Here is a 21,476-nt window from a genome sequence, read left to right as displayed (position 1 = left end):
GAAATGTTTAAACTAAGCTATTGAGCCCAGGCGAATTATCCAGTCCTGAGGTATTAGAAAACAGGCAACCTTGAAATCATATAACTTCAAGTTCCTATAAGTAGAATGATTGCACTTTCTTCAACCCTTAAGTATATTGTGAAACATATTCACGATGCCTAAAAAATCCCCCTCTGGCATGTGGCAGAAGAGATTTAAAAGGGCTTTTTTAGCTAACCCTTCTCCTGGGTTCTATATATAAGAATCCTAGTTTATAGAAAACAAATTACCTCAGGTCCAAGGCTTTCAGCCCATTTTTTTTTTAATCCAGCCACATGGCATATAACTTTAGCAGATAAAAGGTGAGCAATCACAGAGATATCCAGAGAAATGAGAAAATTTGTGAGACACCAAACTCATATGTGTGTGTTAATACATCAAATTTGATCTGAAGAAAATCTAATTCCTGATAAGACAACCATTCTTGTAAAGTGCATTTAGTACCTCAGATTGGAGGGCTTATCTTGATAGCTTTTTAACGTTGTGTAATCACTCGCTAGCAATAAAGTTTATAAACATCTGAATGACTGACAGTTTTTTGACAAAAGATATACCTGAATAAAATTAGAATTAATTTGGCTACACCAATTTATATCCTAAACTTTATATTGTTAAGTTTCACTTTCAGGGAAAAATCAAGATGTAGTTATGACTTTTTAACAATTGAAGAGCAAGCATTAATTGAGTTTTTTTAAGTTATCATTTTATTATTTAAATTTTAAGGTGTGTATCTTAAATTTTACTACAAGTAATTTGCTTCTCTTTCTACTTACCCTGTCCTGCCAATACTTCTATCCACAAGTCTTGCAATAAAAATATAATAAACAAGGAAAAGATGTTGAAGGTCCTTGTGCTTTTTTTTTAATATTTTATTTATATATTTGACAGAGAGAGACATAGTGATAGAGGGAACGCAAGCAGGCGGAGTGGGAGAGGGAGAAGCAGGCTTCCCGCCGAGCAGGGAGCCCGATGCGGGGCTCGATCCCAGGACATTGGGATCATGACCTGAGCTGAAGGCAGACACCCAACGACTGAGCCACCCAGGCACCCCCCTTGTGCTTTTTGATAAGAGGAATGGTACTAGGGATGGGGTTAGAAGTGGGACTAGTGGATGAACAGCTTCTTATAACAGGAACAAGGAAATTTGCACTTTTTTTCATTGTGTTTTGTTATTATGTTTTGGATAAATGTTTACATTAGCTCATGAGAAAATTGGAAAAAAGACTAAGAATATAGTTTGGGAGAAATAGAAATCCAGTAAGTAAGAAGGGTGCTAGGAAAAATGTTTCCTTGCTCTAATCTACCTCATTCCTGGACATGGTTAAATGACATTGACTGATTTGGGAGAATTGCATAACATGTGTACATAACTGAGTACTAGCTGGTTTTGGTCCTGCACATCTGGCATAGGATTAATGCTGAAGCTCTCCAGGAAAGTGGATGTGAAGAGGTTAATAGACATTTTAAATACATACTTACTACAAGGGATCCCTAGTCTCCATTTATAAAACTGGAATATACTTATATGTCACACACATATTTAGTGAGATTATCTCTTAAAATATTCACCTTTGTGCTTTTCTTTCTCTCCACATCCCCATTAGTCTTCCACACTGAATCAAGGAGAAGTAAAATTTGTGCAGCAGAAAAGGGATAAGAAAGAAAGAATCAAGGTTTGTTGCTTTGAGTACCAAAATAACATTTTGAGAATTGAAATGAAGCCTTGGAAGCACTAGTATTGTGTGTGTGTGTGTGTGTGTGTGTGTGTGTGTGTGTGTATGTTAGTATTATTTAGTAACAAATTGCATTTATTTTGTGTTGGCTATTTAGTGAAAAATTATAATGAGACTAGATGGAAAGCCACATTACTACACTGTGCCCTTTGGCTGAAAGGAGGTAATAGAAGAAACCATGGATAAGTCTGTGCCACGAAATGGAAGAAATAGACTTGGAGGACCATGCTGAGAGGAGGAAAATCAAGATGAAGCAACTTCCAAGCTCTTTCTAGGGCCAGCATCATGGCCAGAAAATCTCACTGGAAGTATTTCAGGTATCCATTGCTTTGTAACCAATCATCTCACAATTTAATGGATTAAAATAAAATGATTTGTTATTTCTCACTGTTTCTGTAAGTCATCAATTTGGAGAGGACATCTCAGTCTCATGATAAATGGAGTTTCACTTGTAAGACTTGAAGTCCAGAGGCTGTGATTTTTCTGAGGACTTTTTACTCTCATATCTTGTGGTCGATGTTGGCTATCAGCTGAGACCTTAGTTGGGGCTGTTAGCAGTAAAACATACACATTGTCTCTCCATGTCACCTGGTATTTCTTATAACAAGGTAGCTGGGTTCCACAGGTAAGCATTCTGAGAGAGAAAGAGTGCCAGCAGAAGCTTCTTTATTTATCCAAAATTGAAATAAGGATCTTGAAGAAATATTAGTGTTCCCATATTCATTGTAGAACTATTCACAACAGCCAAGATATGGAAACAACTTAAATGTCCACTGACAGATGAATGGATTAAAAAAGAAATGTGGTATATACATGCAATGGAATATTATTTAGCCTTAAAAAGGAAGGAAATTGTGCAATATATAACAATATGGATGAACTTTAAGGACATTATGCCAAATGAAATAAGCCAGACATAGGGGCACCTGGATGGCTCAGCCATTTAAAAGTGTCTGCCTTTGGTTCAGGTCATGAGAATTCTTACTGGGATCAAGCGCCTCATCAGACTCCCTGCTAAGCAGGGAGCTTAGCTTCTCCCTCTTCCTCTGCCCCTCCCCCCACTTGTGCACTTTCTCTCTCTCTCAAATAAATAAATAAAATCTTAAAAAGAAAAGAAATAAGCCAGACATAGAAGGGCAAATTCTACTTGTGCCAAGTATCTAAAATAGTCAAATTCACAGACTCAAAGAGTGGAATGGTGGTTGCCAGGGGTTAGGGGAAAAGGGAAATGAGTTGTTGTTAATTAATATGCATAAAGATTCAGTTAAGCAGGAGGAATAAGTTCTAGAGATCTGCTGTACAACAATGTAGCTAGAGATAACAATACTGTATTTTACACTAAAACTTCAAGAAAACAGATCTCATGTTAAGTGTTCTAGCCACAATAAAATCAAATTTTTAAAAGAAAGGAAAAAAAGTCACATAGCATCACTTCCATAGTACTCCAGTGGTAGAAGATTAACATCAAAAGGGATAGAGGAACATTTTAGGGTGATGGGAATGTTCCCCATCACAGTTGTGGTGATGGTAACAGAACTGAATGTATTAGACAAAATTAATCAGATTTTAAATTTAAAATTGCTCAATACTACTATACATATATTAAAAGTGATTTACATGGTTAAAAAAAAAGCATCCATGGATTGTTATGGTTAAAGCTGAAGGTGATGGGTACATGGGAATTCATCGACTATTCTCTCTACAAGTTCCTATATTAAAAAGTTAAAAATTATATGTTGTTAAATGCTGTGTAGGAAAGATACAAGTTGTCTCTGAATATATGAAAAAATGAGTCAAATCTGAACTGAAGGGGATGGTGATGCTTAAGGAAAGCTGATGTGATGGATGAATTGGAGTTAACTAGGTGAAAAAGCATGCTGGGTTTTAGGAGGAGAAATTCTCTCCGCACAAGGGACAGCTTTGTACCAGGACTAAGAATAGCCTAATTGAGGGACAAAAAAGGAGACCAGGATGGCTAAAGCTCTGAAAGTAGATTTTATTATAAAGTTCCAAATGCAATAAATTTGATCATTAAAATAGTCAAGGCATAAAATTCAGTCAGGACATCAGTCTTATCTTGTTAAAATTGGGGAGGGTATATGCTATGGTGAGTGCTGTGAATTAAGACTGATGATTCACAGACCGGTACCTCTGAAACCAATAATACATTAGATGTTAAAAAGAAGAAGAAGAAGATTGTAGGAAGGGAAAAATGAAGGGGGGGGAACCGGAGGGGGAGACGAACCATGAGAGACTGTGGACTCTGAGAAACAAACTGAGGGTTCTAGAGGGGAGGGAGGTGGGTGGGTTAGCCTGGTGATGGGTATTAAAGAGGGCACATACTGAATGGAGCACTGGGTGTTATACGCAAACGATGAATCATGGAACACTACATCAAAAACTAATGATGTAACGTATGGTGATTAACATAACATAATAAAATAAAAAAAATTGGATTAAAGTTTTCAAAAAATTAAACTTTAAAATATTAGATAAATTCCGAGGCTATAAGGATAATTCAAGAGCTGACAATATTCCAGGTCTAAAATACAAATGGGTAAAGCATTCAAGGATTAATGCCTTGTTCTTCACCTATGGGCAAAGTTGAAGCTAATTTCAAGGTGATGATAGAAGTAGAAGTCTTCAAATGGAACTATTAAAGAGCAGAAAAAATTTCTCAACCTCTTCGTATTAGAGTTTTGATAAAACTTCTTTTTAGGCCCATATCAAACTAGTATCATAGGTTTGGGGAAAGAGGAGAGACATGCCTACATCAACCCTCACTTAGGGCTTTTAAAAAAAAGGTTTGCTCTGAAAGAAACAGAAACAGACCTTTCTTAGCTGGTGGTAGCAACAGTCTCCACAAGAAAATCAGCAAGGACAAGGAGGGTCGAGCCAGTTTCTTCGTATTCCCCACATATTAAAATACCACTGTGCTGAATGCAGTCAGGGATCACTACTTTCTTCTAGGCCTTAGTGTCTCCTTACTTGGTCAGACACTAAGGGAAATGATCCAGTATTATCCTTTTATTTTATTTTTTTATTATTATTATTTTTTGGTCTACTTTTCCCTCTTGTATCTCCAGTGCCTAAAAGAGTAACTGACACATATTAGGTTCCTATGAATAATTGTTGAATGAGTGAATAAATCCTTAAATTGAAATAATTATTGCATTTAATTGAGTGCAAGGTAGAGACTTGACCACCTGAGACTGTTTTCTCTCATTCCCTTGTTGCCTCAGAATCCCTCATCCTCTGCTCAATAGCATTTGTTCTTTATTTGAATCACTAGTAATAGGAATCCTTACTTAATAAAGTTCCATTTGAATGATTTGATATGTTCTTAAAGGAAAGTGGCTCAATTCTCAACTTTCCATGCACTATAATTTACTATTGTGCTACGATTTACTCATGTGCATATTTCTACAATACTGCACTCTGTATTTTTCTAAAAAAAAAAAAAAGTGTATTTCCACTAAAATATTTCCAGCCAACACCTATCAATTAGTATATATTGGTTTCAGTCTGGCAAAGGCAGTTTCTAAAATCATGTAGATTACTTAATTAATAAGGTATAAAATACATAAAAGTGGTAAAGCTTTATTTTGAATACTCACATCTATTTTGGTATGGTTTTTGTATGATTGGATTGATAAAAAATGTTGGAGGATAGGGGCGCCTGGTTGGCTTAGTCGTTAAGCGGCTGCCTTCGGCTCAGGTCATGATCTCACGGTCCTGGGATCAAGTCCCACATCGGGCTCCCTGCTCAGCAGAGAGCCTGCTTCTCCCTCTCCCTCTGCCTGCCGCTCTGCCTACTTGTTCTCTCTATCTCTCTGTCAAACAAATAAATAAATAAAATCTTTTAAAAATAAATAAATAAATAAAAATGTTGGAGGATAAATTAGCTTTAAGCACTGAATGAAAATATCATTCAGAGTGGAAAATATTATAAGATAGACCCTTTGCAAAGGAAAATAGATTGTGACTTAGAGAAATACCCAGTTTTTATAATTTTTTGGCAGCAGTGGCTAAGGTAGTAGTAACTGTTACAAACTACAAGAGTAGAGACAACTGGGTTGGTGTCTGAGCCAGCGGTCATTATTCTCTGTCATGGCATCTAAATCTCTGGGACTGTGAAATCCTGAGGCTTTTTCCCTACTGCTGAAGGAAGTCTGTGTGGGGTCTGGAAATTGCCCACTTCTCTGTAAACCTTACCCCTCCTCCCTTTTTCTCCCCTCCAAGCAACCCTCAGGCTATTTTTTTTTTTTTCTTAACCTTGTTTTCCTGTTTGTAGCCTCACTCTCTGCCACTGCCTTGCTCCTTGTCATACCGGGCATTAGGCAGAGCATTCGCAAACTGTTATTTTCTGTGACCGATAAAACACAGGAGATCTGGATAATAAACAAAGTCGTTTCTGAGTGATCTTTTAATTCACTTATACTCATTTCACTTGATAAAAGAAACTCCCACCCTTTGCTTCTGGAACAAGTCTTTCATCTGTTATCTCTGAATTTGCGAAGGCTAGATAAGTGATACACAACCCTTGCGGAACATTCCATTTCCTTCCTTTAATTTCCCCATCACTAATTTCTTTAAATGTTTGACATTGGTCAGTCCTCCAAAAAAGAGAATAAAAACAATGTTAAAACTGTCTTTCTCCCCAAAGAACATCTACCTGACATGATTTCTTTCTACTCTGTTTTCCACGAAGGAGCTAATATAAAATCTCCCCTCTGAGTTCTCTCTGCGGGGCGCCCATGCAACTGGATTCCAGCCCCACGGAAGTCATTCCTTAAGTCTGGTAATTTAAGTTTTTAAAACATAAAATATCACTTTTACCAAATTAGAAAACTGGAAGTCCTCGAATGCATTAAAAAAAATTTCATATGTGACTGCGTATTCTCTGCTCAAAAACTAAAAAACAAACTAAAAAAAGAAAACAGTTGTAGCAGAAACATGAGAAGTTTAAAAATGGTGCTCCAGTGCTAAAAATACAGTATCAGTGGTGTATTGGTAAACATTTAACAATAGCCTTCAGGAGAAGCCCTAAGGTACAGCATTTGCTGCTTCCTGTGGTGTACATACCCCCACTATGGCCACTTTTGAACTACCTGGAAGACATCAGTAAATGTGGAGTTGGGAAAGAAGTGTGTACAGTTGGTTCTTGGGAGCTAGCCTGAGCAGTTTCCAACATCCCACTGTGAGATGAACAAAAGAATGTACGTATTTGAATCTGGCCTAGGATATTAGTTTGAAATCAGTGCTTTGGAAAACATACATACTGAGTATTACATGTTTTGCTACTAAAAGAAAAACATTGAGTGTTTTAGGGTGAAATGTTTCAAATTAAATGAATAAACAAACTTGAAAGGGACATTTGGATTGAGGAAGGCATTGTTTCTCATGCAGGTTTAAATTCAGTTCATGTGAGGAACACAACCTGTTTGTAATTTCCATAGCTCAACTTAATTTCTTTTCCTATCCTCCATTCCTTTCTGGTGCTGGAAATGACTATCAGTCAACTCGGGATCAACTCTTTCTTAAGAGACATAATAGTTGGGAGGCTTATGAAATAATAAGGCAATTAGTAGTGGTCATTGTTGGTGCCGTTTGTCCTCTTCGGTATCTGCTAAGATAGCTATAGAACATTCTGGATCTCAGTCCTTGATCCATGCTGTAGAAATGTCCCTTTTTCCAGTTGCATGGCTTCTAGGTCTGCCCAGTTGTAACCACTATGTTCTTGGCTTTGTGGAAACACCTCTATCCGAGAATGATTCGTTATCTTCCTCTACTCTCAGTACCTACCAACCTATCTGTGGATTTTGCTCTTTCTCAAAGGCTTCATCCGAGCACTCAGGTGTAGGGGCTTTCCCTTCTGAGACCCACATCATCAAAATTTCTCTTCCAACTAGCCTTCATCCTCTACCATCCCTGCTTAGGACACCTAACCCCTGCCCTGTGTTGAATGGTGGGGCAAGGAAGCCTTGGTCTATTTATGATGCTTTCTTTCAAATGTTTTTCCAGGTTGCGAGCACTCTGTCTTCCCTAAAGGACCTTTTGGAACTCTAGAGTTAGAGTCCCCCTTTTCTCCTTGTTGGTATCACTTTTCTCTTTAGGTAAAAGAGTGCTAAATGGTCTAGCAATTACATTTGTCAGAGAGAGAGGAGCAGGGAAAGGAAATGTCAGAAGGAAAAAAAAATCCTTTCTTAATATAATAGAAAAATCATTCCACACTGCATTATTGGAGCAATAATTCTTATATTTTTACTAGATGTTCCTGCTCCAAGTATAGAAGAGCTAGTAGCTTACCCACAAAGTAGTTTTCTCTTCAATATTAGATTCTGAGGAACCCTGAAATCATAAAGAAAAGCTAAAATATGAAGGAACCCATGGGAAGAAGACTTAAATGAGGAAATTCAGGGGACTTTAGTACGATAGCAGCCAACAGCATAATGGATTGAGCTAATATAAACTGTTGGTCCCCAGAGTAAACACCGAGAAAGTATGCATTTTTAACGAACACAAAATCTCAGAGGTCCCAAGAAGCCGAAGATGAAAAGGAAACATAAAATGAAAGCAATAAACTTGCAATAAGTTTGCAATATGTTCTTAAAGTGATACAATGGTGGCTGTAAGGTTATCAGAACAGAGACAGGACCTAAGGGCTAGAGCCCGAGATGGTAATGCCTATTCTGGAACTGCAGACACAGACTCAGGAGTGAGGAAGAAAGCAGGAATGGAGATCATTCCATGAAGCTGGGAGTGGCCATCATCCCAAGAGAATGAAAAAAGAAGTAGAAGAAGAAGAAGAAGAAGAAGAAGAAGAAGAAGAAGAAGAAGAAGAAGGGGAAGAAGAAGAGTCAATTCCTGGAAGAAAACAAACAGACATATATACGTGTGTATAAAATCTCTCTATGTATATATACGATCCCTGTATATATGCATTATCTATATACATATATAAAACATACACAAATATTCATTTTTATATAAGTATCTTCCATGAAAACTCTGAAACCCCATGGTACTGTGCTACACGTAGTATGAAATCTGAATTTGTATTATCTGTTTGTCTGTATGTGATGGAATTCTCTGAGCCAAGGAGTTAACATAAATTTGAGACTGGTTAAAAGAGAACATTATATGCCTTTTAGGTAACACCTTTCTTCCCTTGTCCTGCACTATTTAATCTTCATAGCAATTATTGCCAAATGATACTCTGTTCCATTTTAGGTCTGTTTGTATGTATTCTGTTTCCCGGAAGTCAGGGGTTTCTTTTATCCTCACAACGTTAGAGAAGAAGGACTGGTACACAGCACAGAATATGATCAGTAAGGGTTTGGCAGCCTGATGGTACCTGCTACTGACAAAACTCACTAAAAGGACAGTCAGTGAACTGCATGGGATTATTATTCCAAAAAATTGCAATAAAGGGATTTTAAATTAGATTTTTTAAAACATCTCTTCAACAATTAATATAGAAAAGCAGATATGAAAAATAAGGTTCTAAAAATTACACAAACACACATACTTATTTAAATTAAAAGCATTCTAAAAAAGAAGCATTATATAACAAGAAAGAAAAAGAACTTATGCTCTATCTCTTTGACGTCATAGATGGAAAGAAATGGAAATCATGAGGCAGTTATATACTAGGGGCTGAGAATGTAGGCTCTGGGATCATACTTCAAAGGTTTAATTGAGCAAGCGTTTTATGTAATGGTTTTTAACACATGCTACTGGGACTGGCGACGGGAGGAGGAAGAGATGGAAGATGTAGGAGAGGAAGGTAGAGGGAAGAAGAGAGTAGGAGGGAGTACAGAAGGAAAGAAGGGAGGGAGGCAGACAGTGATGGAATGAAGGAAGGGGTGAGAGTCTCAACATCAAGGCCAGTGGTTTTCAAAGTTCCCAGTGGCACATAAGAGTAGATTTAACCAACATGCTTTGTTTTTAGACTTTTTTGACATTCTCCGTTCGACCTTGTTCTATATTTTCCAATGACTTCTGCCTGTACATTCTCTAATATACTATCCGTTAAGACAGCCTTACAGGCTTTCAGCTGTGAAGTTCCTGCTCTAACTGTCCTTCATTTTAAAGGTGTTTGTGAGTGTGTACTTGTGTGTGTGTGAGTGAGTCTACTGGTTCCCTGAATACAAGGAAATAGAAGAAAATTGAATAACAGAAATCTTCTTCCTTTTCTTAATGTTTGAATTCTTGGGTGCATAACTTTGTATAATCTCCCAGCCATTTACTCTGGAGAGAGGCCATAAATATATTTTTTTGGTGTGCATATGTCCCAAAATACATTTTAGATTATTGCCTGACTTACCTACCAAAGAGACTGATTGCTCACATAAAGTTACAGTGTCTTTATCAAAATGGGGATGAAGAGTGTGGTTTGGGTCTGCAGCAGGAAACATATTTATTAAATTCATTCATCCCACTGTTCCCTATATACTTAGTCTCATGATAATTTCTTTGATTCAGTATAGCAAGTCCACAGATTTGAATTTTCAAAATCGAAAGGTTTTGTGAGCTTTATCCCTGGTACAAGATGCAAGATGTATAAAGTCTGAACAAAATTGTAAATAGAGTCAATTTCTGTTGAGTAGAGCCTCTCAACAAGAAATTAAATAATATTTAAAGAAACATTTAAAATGTGGCAAAGAAATGGAAATAATAAAACAATTTGTGATATTATACAGGGTTTAGTTTGAAACTGCTAAAAATATATATGTATACATGTATCTATGTGTATTTGATAGTATCATTTGTTAAACTTATACATTAATATACTTATATAAATATGTAAAATCAGAAGGAACAAATGAATGTGAATAATGAATAAGAATAAATAATGCTTCCACATTCTTCAAAATGTTAGTTTTTCATTATCAAGCAATGAATAAATAATTTAAAACAAAAACATGTATTTGAAAATTAATAGTTAGGAACTCTCCTGAAATATATTTTCATGATAATTTGAAAACTTAAGCTGATACTACCTTCCTAATGTGCTGAGCTTTCTCTAGCCTTTAGAAATGGTTATTTATATCTCTATGATCTGAATTATAGTTATTCTTTGGTATTATCTGTGTGTTATGCTACTTTATTTAAATATGTCTTCTTATATATGCTGGTAACTAGTAATTAGGTAAATAATCAAAGAAATAGTGAAAGGGGTGCCTGGGTGGCTCAGTCGTTAAGCATCTGCCTTTGGCTCAGGTCATGATCCCGTAGTCCTGGGATCCAGACCAGTGTCCAGATCCCTGCTCAGTGGGGAGCCTGCTTCTCCCTCTGCATGCTGCTCCCCCTGCTTGTGCTCTCGCTCTCTCTCACTGTCAAATAAATAAATTAAAAAATCTTAACAAAAATAGAAATAGGGAAATAATTTTTCTAAACCATTTTTTAAAACAGGATTATTACCATGGGTCTAGATGGTTCACATATATTGAAGAGTTTTCTGTAAATGACCCATGAACTTAAAATTAATATTTCATGGGATATAATGAAACAGAGGGATAAGATGCAAAAACTCTGGCTTAAGTATCCATTCATTAGAAAGGGCCGAATGGCACAATGTCGTGAGACATCACTAGTTCACTGGGTAGGCTTTCAAAAAATTGAATATTTTGACATAGACTTTGAAGGTAGAGGAGTGTGTTAGTTTCCTAGAGGTGGAGTTAGAAGGAAGAAAACTCCAGAGCTGTTATAAAATAAATGCACTTTTTCAATATTTGTAAGGAGTTTTCCACAAATGCTTAGAAAGGCCATTTTCGTTTTCCAAAATTGAATACCTTAGTTAATTATTATTAAACATTAACTAGTTTTCTGGCTTATTAAATTAGGCAAAATGGAGGCTAATTAGTTTTTCAGTGACTCTTTTCATATAAAGTTGGAACTTGCCTCAGGACACTTAATTAATTAATTAATTCACTCATTCATTCAGTTACTTAATGAGAGTTGTTTATCACACACAATGTCATTTGCCAGACCAAGGGCTAGTATTTGAGGATACAGTGATAGCCAGGAGAGAATTTTCTAACTTTGAGCAGGTCTTAATCCAGTGATAGGCAAATATGTTATCAGCTAATTTTGTTCCTGTGTGTTTTGATGGTGGATCATCAGACACTTACTCAACTACGTGGATTTAACTTCTTACTGTAAACCACAATGAAGGATTACAGTCACTAATTTCATCAGAAACAAGAATACATTTGGAAGAAAGAACAAATTCAAATATTACCAAAAGTACACATGAAGAAAGAAGACAGCTTCAGAAATTCTCGATTGACAGCCATTTCCAAAATAAAAACCTAAGTAACAGAAGAAATTGAAGGCAGAACACAAAGGAATAAAGTAACCAATCAGAATTTCTTACTTACTGATGTAAATAAAACCTGAAATTGCACACACATCTCCTAGCTAGGAAAGAAAACTTGGACTATATATTGCACTGAAACCCTGACTTTTCTTTTTGGATGGAAAGTACAGATAAGAAACCTAAGAGTTTCAGCAGTTCTTGAAAAATGGCAGGCTTGGTAAAAGAATAAACTTATGTAAATCTTCTGAGTTTGCTCTACTGGATTCAAATACTTTAATCAAGTTAAAGGGTTGGTGAGGAAGTAGTTTTTAGTCAGGTCTTGAGAGTAGATCCCTTCCATTTTCTTTCTTTTTTTTTTAGATTTTATTTATTTATTTGATACACAGAGAGAGAGCACAAGCAGGGGGAGTAGCAGGCTGAGGGAGAGGGGGAGGCATGTTCCCCACTGAGCAGGGAGCCCAACTCAGGACTTGCTCCCAGGACCCTGAGGTCATGACCTGAGCAGAAGGCAGACACTTAACCGGCTGAGCCACCCAGGCTCCCGCTCTTCCATTTTCTTAGCAGATAAGACTCCTGGAGAATTTCAGGGGAGAGTGGGGAGGATGCTGGTCTTGAGCTTCACTGTGAGGATCTCATGGCCCTGTGGCTGCATTTTGCTGCTCACAAATGTTGGTGTTCCACAGTGTTCTCAGCTTCCCTCAATTGTGTTTAATGTGTAGAGCTATGCTACCATCCACCCTATCCAGGGCACTGCATGTAGGAGGTTCCTTTTCCTCCCATGCAATACCTCACAGAGACTTGTCTCTGCTCTCTCTCTCTCTGGGAAGCTGTCTTCTGAAACAGGCATAGTAGCTGCTTCTCATGAAGCTCCAGACAACCTCCTCTCCCAACCATCTAGTCCTTTGTCAAGAGCCTAGGTCTTAGAAAATATAATCTTCAACTCTCCCCCACATGAAGAATGTCCTCAGGCCTCCTGGACCTAAGCCTTGCTGGCCTTCTCTAAAGGGGAACGAGGCAAAATATCTCATTCTTTCTTATTTGGAAAACACAATTAAGTTCTCCTCCCAGAGGGTTATATGATAGACAAAATTATTAAACCTAATTGCTCCCACTCAGGTAACACAATTTTTTTTTTTTTTTGCACTAAAAGTTAGAAACAAATATTAAATTCTAAGTACTGGGAGGGAAGTTGAAAATCACATTATAACTTTTGGATATAGACGTTAAAAACAGCAAACAAAAACAAGTACATAGTAGCAAAAACAAGTAGTAAAAATGACTTTGGAGTGTTTTCTTTCACATAAATATAATTATGGAATTCAGTTTCTAAGGATGTTTTCTGGATAGAAGTTTTACACAGATTATAATCCTTAAGGGCTCATTTTTATTGTTTCATTCCAATGTTATATGACTGTACTGAGAAAAGTATTTTTTAAGTCACTAGGTGAGTAACCAGGGGCTCATGTGCTGACCATTTCTCAATAGATTTGGAATTTTTACTCTTCATTTTAAAAGGAAAAATCTGTTGAAATCCAGAGAGATCACAATCAAAGAACCAGATCATCCATTATTTTTGTTCCCTTAGGAAACTGTAAGGAGTAATTCTGCTGACCATATTGTTTTGTTCAATTGAGGTGTTTTGGTTTTTTGAACAGAAAAGTGTCAAGTTGAAATGTTCTTTTTCTTTATCATTTTTAAAGAATCACTCAACCAAGTCAAGTAATTGAAAAAAAATGGCACTCTTTTTATGTGAACCAAAACTTCTTCACATACCCAGAAACAAATGCTAAATTCCATTTTAATCAGGCCAGATCAGTTTACATGGAATGGATTACTATCAAAATCATCGCTAACAGTAATAATAATTTGATTCTGTTACAAAATCTGTAAAGTTGTTACCCTGTATTGTATTGCTAAGTTTCACATAAATTTGTGCAATGATCTTATCAATCTCAGTACAATCACGGTTAAAAAGAGGAACCCAATTAAAACTGCAAGAATACGTACTATTCCATCCATATAACTTTTTTTTTTCTTTTTTGTACTTAAACCAAAAGAAGTTCAGGAAAAAATGGCTCCCAGAGGATACTAGTTGGCCAAAATGTTTTGAATTTTGAGGTGCAGATCTTTTCTAGATAAGTGTAGACTTGGCTTTAAGGATACAGCATCTATTTTTGTCTTTGCCTCTACCAGTTTTTGCAACACTTGATCCATAGTCCATTACATTTAATGATTCCCATGTCTATGTGTGGAATTCACAATTGAAGGTAAAGGTAAACCAAATATTTTCCTTATCCACAGTTTGTCTTCTCATATAAAAATTTATTTCCTGGCAATATGCTTATATATTGAGAAATATTTTAATGAACAATTTCCACATATTCATACTAAAAGTTAAGAATATGCTTTAAGATATAACTTTTCCCTGAATGAACTATATCTATTTACAGTTTGGAATTTAATCATCCTTTTTGAAAACTATTCATTATAAGTAGATACCTTTTAAAGTCTGCGATATTAGGAATTGTAAAGGGAATGTGTTCTATGTGACTCTAGGGTTCAAGCTCATAATCACAGTGAGGTATGTCTCATTGAATTCAACAAGAGCCAATAGCTGGTTAAAGAAACTGTTCTGGGAGATGTTTGGGAACTCTATACAGGAAAGAGTGTTACCCAGGGCAGCTGTGGCATGAAATTAAATACGAGTCTATCACCTCTACCACCCAACTCCGCATGTCTCTATGGAGTTCATATCTCCTCTAGAACTTTGATAAATTTGTCAATAATAGTTTTGGGCATCTGGACACAATAATTTACACAGATACTAATGTTCTCTTAAGAGACATTGTTAGCAATATCATTATGGAAGTTTGTTTGTTTTGTGGGCAGTAGTTGTGAAATTGGTACAAGAGGAAAAACATAATGGATGCTTTATGGCGACTGTGGCAAAGTCGTCTTTTAAGGACTCCCTTGGTGGATATTCTTTATATGGAGAATTTGTAGATGAGGATTCCATGAATATCTAAATTAAGTGGATCCAGTAATATAAAAGTTTACAATAGTGTAAATTTATTTGTTTCCGTATATCAAGAAGATACAGTAGACACTTAATATAACCTACTTCTATGTAAATATGAGATGATCTCCCATATGTAACTTAAATTTTTTAAATGAACAATTTTATCATTTTTCCAACTACATACATGCCATCTATATAATATAGATCTCCTCTTAGTCAGTTTATCTAGGACCTTGCCAGAGTGATCAGTATTGAATTGAATAAATCCTGGTTTCTATCCCATGTGTGTCTGTTTCAATTTTCAGAAACCCTTTAGGTCAACCCCCTTCTAGACTAATCTTCCACTAGAATGTCACCGGCATGACAGCAGTATCTGGTCTGTATTTTCACCTCTATCATGTCCTTAGTACATAGAATCAAACTAGGCACAGAGTAAGCACTAATTATTTTTTGAATAAATGCATTTTCTTTGAACTGAAATGGTCTATAGTCTATTTCAGTACAAAAAAAGATAAGCCTTGTCTCTGTAATTGTTACCCCTCACTCACAAGATCTTGTCTTCCTTTCTAACTTAGCCATTTACTCCCATCATCATACTCTTTTTTTTTTTTAAGAGTTTATTTATTTATTTGACAGAGAGAGACACAGTGAGAGCAGGAACACAAGCAGGGGGGAGTGGCAGAGGGAGAAACAGGCTTCCTGCGGAGCAGGGAGCCCAGTGTGGGGCTCTATCCTAGGACCCTGTGATTATGACCTGAGCAGAAGGCAGACGCTTAATGACTGAGCCACCCAGGCGCCCCTCCTATCATCATACTCTTAAACTACGTTTCCAAAACCTCGATTTCCAACATCTGCTGTCCATATACTATCTCTTAACCTTCAAATTTATTTCTTCCTACAATTTGTAGACTTGGTAAAGGACTTCTCAGTCCACTTTGCCCCTGTTTTCCCTGTCCATCAGGCCCCTCGGGTCTTTACCCTCCACATCCCTCTGGTCCACCTTTTCTGCCATCAGCAAACAAGAACATCATCTGTTCTCTCCTCCTTCACCCCTTTGCAAAACTCCAACCCTCCTTAAATTCACAACTTAATTCAGGATTTTGAACATGCTAGGAATTCAAAGACATGTAACATGTTGATTGGGCATCCTTAAGTTATTAGTCTTGGAAGATCTATGTTCTCTCTATATGTTTCTTTCCAAATAAGTATAACTCATTTAACCTAATTCCAAGATCTTGCTGATTGCCTTATAGGAATTAATGGAAACAAAATGACATTATTTCAAATTAGATTCTTAGGAAAGTAATAACAGGGGAAGAAAAAGATATTACTGGCTAATTTCAGTATTTCTCATAGGTAGAAAAATTAAAAAAAAAAAATCAGCACACCTCCAAAAAAAGAGGGCCCAAAGATATTACGTAAAGGTATTAGAGTAGTTGCAACTGTGTTAGACTGCAAAAAAAGATCCCCAATTCTTCATCTTTTCCACTTGCCTTAGCACTATGTTTCTGAGCTTAGCCATATTATTCCCTTTGGTCCATGGGAAGTTAATAAATGTAATTGTAACAAGGTTTTGAAAAAGTACAAGCATATCAAGAATATCTCACTGCATTTTTTTTTAAATAAATTGAAGGTTTGTGGCAATCCTGAGTCAAACAAGTCTACTGGTGCCATTTTTCCACCAGCATTTGCTCACTTTGTGTCTCTGTGTCATATTTTAGTAATTCCTGTAATATTTCAAGATTTTTCATTAGTATTGTACTTGTTATAGTAATCTGCAATCCGTGGTCTCTTATAGCTGTTCTGGGGTACAACAAACCATGACCATATAAGATGGTGAACTTAAATGCATAAATGTTGTGTGTGTCTTGACTGGTCCATTGACCAGATGTCCCCCAGTCTCTCTCCCTCTCCTCAGGCCCCCCTATTCCCTGAGGCACAACAATATTGAAAGTAGGCCAATATCCCTACAACAGCCTCTAAGTGTTCAAGTGAAAGGAAGAGTTGCACGTCTCTCACTTCAAGTCAAAGGCTAAAAATGATAAGCTTAGTGAGGAAGGCATGTTGAAAGCTAAGATAGGCCCAAAACTAGGCTTCTTGTGCCAAACAGTTATCCAAGTTGTGAATGCAAAGAAGTTCTTTAAGAAAATTGAGTTACTCCAATGAACACACAAATGATAAGAAAGCAAAACAGCCTATTGCTGATATGAAGGAAGTTTCAGTGGTCTGGATTGAAGATCAAACCAGACATAACACTACCTTATGCCACAACCTAATCCAGAGCAAGGCCCTCACTCTCTTTAAGTCTATGAAGACTGAGAGGTGAGGAAGCTGCAGAAGAAAGATTTGAAGCTAGCAGAGGCTGATTCATGAGGTTTAAGAAAAGAATCCATCTCTGTAACATGAAAGTGCAAAACGAAGCAGCAAATGCTGATGTAGAAGCTGCAGCAAGTTATCCAGAAGATCTAGCTAAGATCATTAATGAAGCTGGTTACATTGAATAGCAAATTTCCAATATAGATGAAATGGCCTTCTATTGGAAGAAGATGCCATCAAGGATTTTTTTTTTCTTTTTTTCATAGCTAGAGAGGAGAAGTCAATGCCTGGCTTCAAAGCTTCAAAGGACAGGCTGATTCTTGTTAGAAGCTAATGCAATTGGTGAGTTTAAGATGAATCCAAGGCTCACTTATCATTCTGAAAATCTTAGGGCCCTTAAAAATTATGCTAAACGTACTCTGTGCTCTATCAATGAAACACTTATAAGTATTAACTTTCAAGTTTTATTATTTAAGAAATACATTTTGTAAGGTTATAGCTGGCAGTGATTCTTCTGATGGATCAGGGCAAAGTAAATGGAAAAACTTATGGAAAGGATCTGCCATTCTAGATGCCATTAAGATCACTCATGAGTCATGGGAAGAGGTCAAAATACCAACATTCACAGGAGTTTAGAAGAAGTTGCTTCCAATCCTCATGGATGACTTTGAAAGGTTCAAGACTTGAGTGAAGTAACTGCAGATGTGGGGGAAATAGCAAAAAACAAACAAACAAACAAACAAATAAAAACCCTAGAATTAGAAGTGGAGCCTGAAGATGTGACTGACTTGTTGCAATCTCATAATAAAACTTGAACAAATGAGGAGTTGCTTCTTGTGGATGAGCAAAGAAGTGATTTCTTGAGATGGAATCTACTCCTGGTGCAAATGTTGTGAAGATTGTTGAAATGACAACAAAGGATTTACAGTATTACATAAACTTGGTTAAATAAGCCATAGTAGAGTTTGAGAGGATTGAGTCCAATTTTGAAAATTCTACTGTGGAGAAAATAATACCAAACAGCATCACATGCTACAAAGAAATCATTTGTAAAAGAAAGTCAACAGATACGGCAAACTTCATTCTTGTCTTATTTTAAGAAACTGCCGCAGCCACCCCAGCCTCAGCCACCACCCTGATCAGTCAGCGGCCATCAGCATCACGGCAAGACCCTCCACCAGCAAAAAGATTACAACTCGCTGAAGTTTCAGATGATGGTTAGCATTTTTTAGTAAGAACGTATTTTTTTCTTTTTTTTTTAAGAAAGTATTTTTCAATTAAGGTTTATGCATTTTTTTTAGACATAATGCTATTGCACAGTTAATAGACTACAGCATAGTGTAAACATAACTTTCATATGCACTGGGAAATCAAAATATTCATTTGACTCACTTTATTGTGACATTTGCTTTGTTGCAGGGGCCTGGAACCTAACCTACGATGTCTCCTAGGTGTGCTTGTATGTGTCTATTGCTTCTTAGGTTCTTGAAACTCTGCCTTTCCAGTATGATGTCTGGTCTCACCTGCAGGAGGAATGTAAGATACAGAGGAACAGAACTCAGTTGTTGCAGCTAATAGCCAGCATAGCCCCAGATGGGCAAGCAGGTCTAGGTTAAATAGGAATAACCACCCAGCTGAAATCACTGACTCAAACCCTAATGAATAAGTTGATGCTCTTTGTTTTAAACATTGATTTTCAGGTGATTTTTTTAAAAATTCAGCACAAAGGTGGAAATATAACCAATACTGTAAACATTAAAAAAAAATGCAAACCTTTATAAATGCCAAAAGGTACACTGATGCACACTCACAGAAAGAAAGAGAATATATAAAACCAGCTACATATTGAAAATCTATATGGGTGTGTATAACATAAAATAACATAAAAGAGGGGCGCCTGGGTGGCTCAGTTGGTTAAGCAGCTGCCTTCAGCTCAGGTCATGATCCTGGGGTCCTGGGATCGAGCCCCGCATCGGGCTCCCTGCTCAGCAGAGAGCCTGCTTCTCCCTTTCCCTCTGCCTGCCACTCTGCCTACTTGTGCTCTCTATCTCTCTGTCAAATAAATAAATAAAAAATATCTTTTAAAAAAAATAACATAAAAGAACTGAGACCAAAGTTTTTATTCATATAGATGGTTGTGCAACAGCTTAAATTACCTATTGATAGAAAAAAAGGAATTTACAATTGCCTAACAAAGTAAAATTCAATAATCTGTGCTACATTCACAAGATAGCCATAAAACAAATATTCTGAAGGGGTTAAAAGTAAAGAATGAACAATGTTATACCAGACAAATGTGAATAAAAAGAAAGCACACTGAGAACTGGCAGGTAGAATTTAGACCAAAAAACATTGAGAGGGGAACAACAAAAGGACACTTTATAAGGTCATAGATAAAATTCAAAATGAAGATAAAACATATATAAATATCTGTGCACCCAATAATTCAGCATTACTTTTAATACAAGCCAAAATAAATTTGTGCAAAAACAGCAATAAAAAAATAAATCTAAATATTGGTTCTTTAGAAACTTTTTTTTTTTTAAAGAGGACTATTGAAAAACAGATAGCTAGCTAACTCAGTTAAAAAGGGATAGTAGTGAGGCGGGTGGGGGAGGTGGGGAATGAAACACAATGCAAAAGTTAGAAATAACAGGAATAAAATAATCATCAAAATATAGGAATTTTAAAAACAATAATTAAGAGACTTAGTCTGTACAATTTTATGCACATTAATTTTAAAAAATTTGTTTTTCTCTCTTACAAAAGAGAGAGAGAGGGAGAAAGAGAGAGAGCCTGCACAGATCCATTATCATTGAAGAAATAATGTATGCCATAAAAAAAGATGGGATGTTTATTCATTTTAGTTGCTGACTGAAGTGTTCTTTGTAGGTCAGTGAGGTTAGATTGGTTGATACTTGTTCAAATATTCTGCAACTTGTTAATACCTTCATAAACAGTCTTGGGCTATCTTACTTCCTCTTTAAATCTGTCATATTTACTATGTATGTTTCGAAGCTCTATTGTATACACACTGATTTTGAATTCACATATTTTTCTGTAGAATTGACTCTTTTATCATTTTGAAATGTCTCTTTTTCTCTAGAGGTACCCCTTGCATTAAGTCTTCTTTGCCTAGTGCTAATTAACATATAATAGGTGTCTTTTGGTTTGTGTATGCATAGTATAAATTATTTTATTCTTTTCATCCTTTGTTTATTCTTATATTTCAAGTGTGTCTCCAGTAAACAACATATCCAGCTAAGTAAATGTTGACTTCTAATTCAATTCTTGTCGATTTATAAGTATCATAGTTTTTGGTATATTTGTGTTAAATGGCACATATTGCTATTTGTCCCATGTGTTCTTCATTTCTTTTTCTTTTCATGCGTTTTTAGATTATTCAAGTTTTGAAAATTTTATGTTGGATTTTTAGTTGTATATTCTTTTACAGTTCTTTCAGTGTTTCTCTAAGATGGCAATGTAAAGCCTTGCTTTCTATTATTATTTTTTTAAGTTTTATTCATGCTTAAGAGAGAGCTAATATAGTTCCTTGTGATCCAGCTAAACTTCAGGCAAGAAGAAGAGAAAGGGTCACACCAACCATTAGCCTCTTTTTATTTTTGTGAGAGCTTTATTGGAAAATATTTGATGTACAATAAATGTTACTTATTTAAAGTATACAATTTCATAAGTTTTTATTTATGTATACATGTATGCATGAAACTACTACCACAATAGAGATAGTGAACATACCCATCTTCCCCCAAATTCCCTCTTGCACCTTTGCAATCTTTTCTTCTTGCTCAAACCACCAATACCCAGACCATCATTGATCTTTCTGTCACTGTAGTTAAGCTTACATTTCTAGAATTGTATGTAAACAAAAATACACAGTATGTATTATTTGTTTTTTTGGACTGGCTCCTTCATTCCACATATTAATTTTGAGAAAAATCTAAGTTGTTCCATAATTCAATACTTCATTCCTCTTTATTGCTGAATAATATTTCACTGCATTACATACCACAATTTATTTATTCAT

The sequence above is a fragment of the Neomonachus schauinslandi genome, chromosome 2 (assembly GCF_002201575.2).
Source record: "Neomonachus schauinslandi chromosome 2, ASM220157v2, whole genome shotgun sequence".
Taxonomy (NCBI): domain Eukaryota; kingdom Metazoa; phylum Chordata; class Mammalia; order Carnivora; family Phocidae; genus Neomonachus; species Neomonachus schauinslandi.
This window is presented reverse-complemented; position numbering follows the sequence as displayed.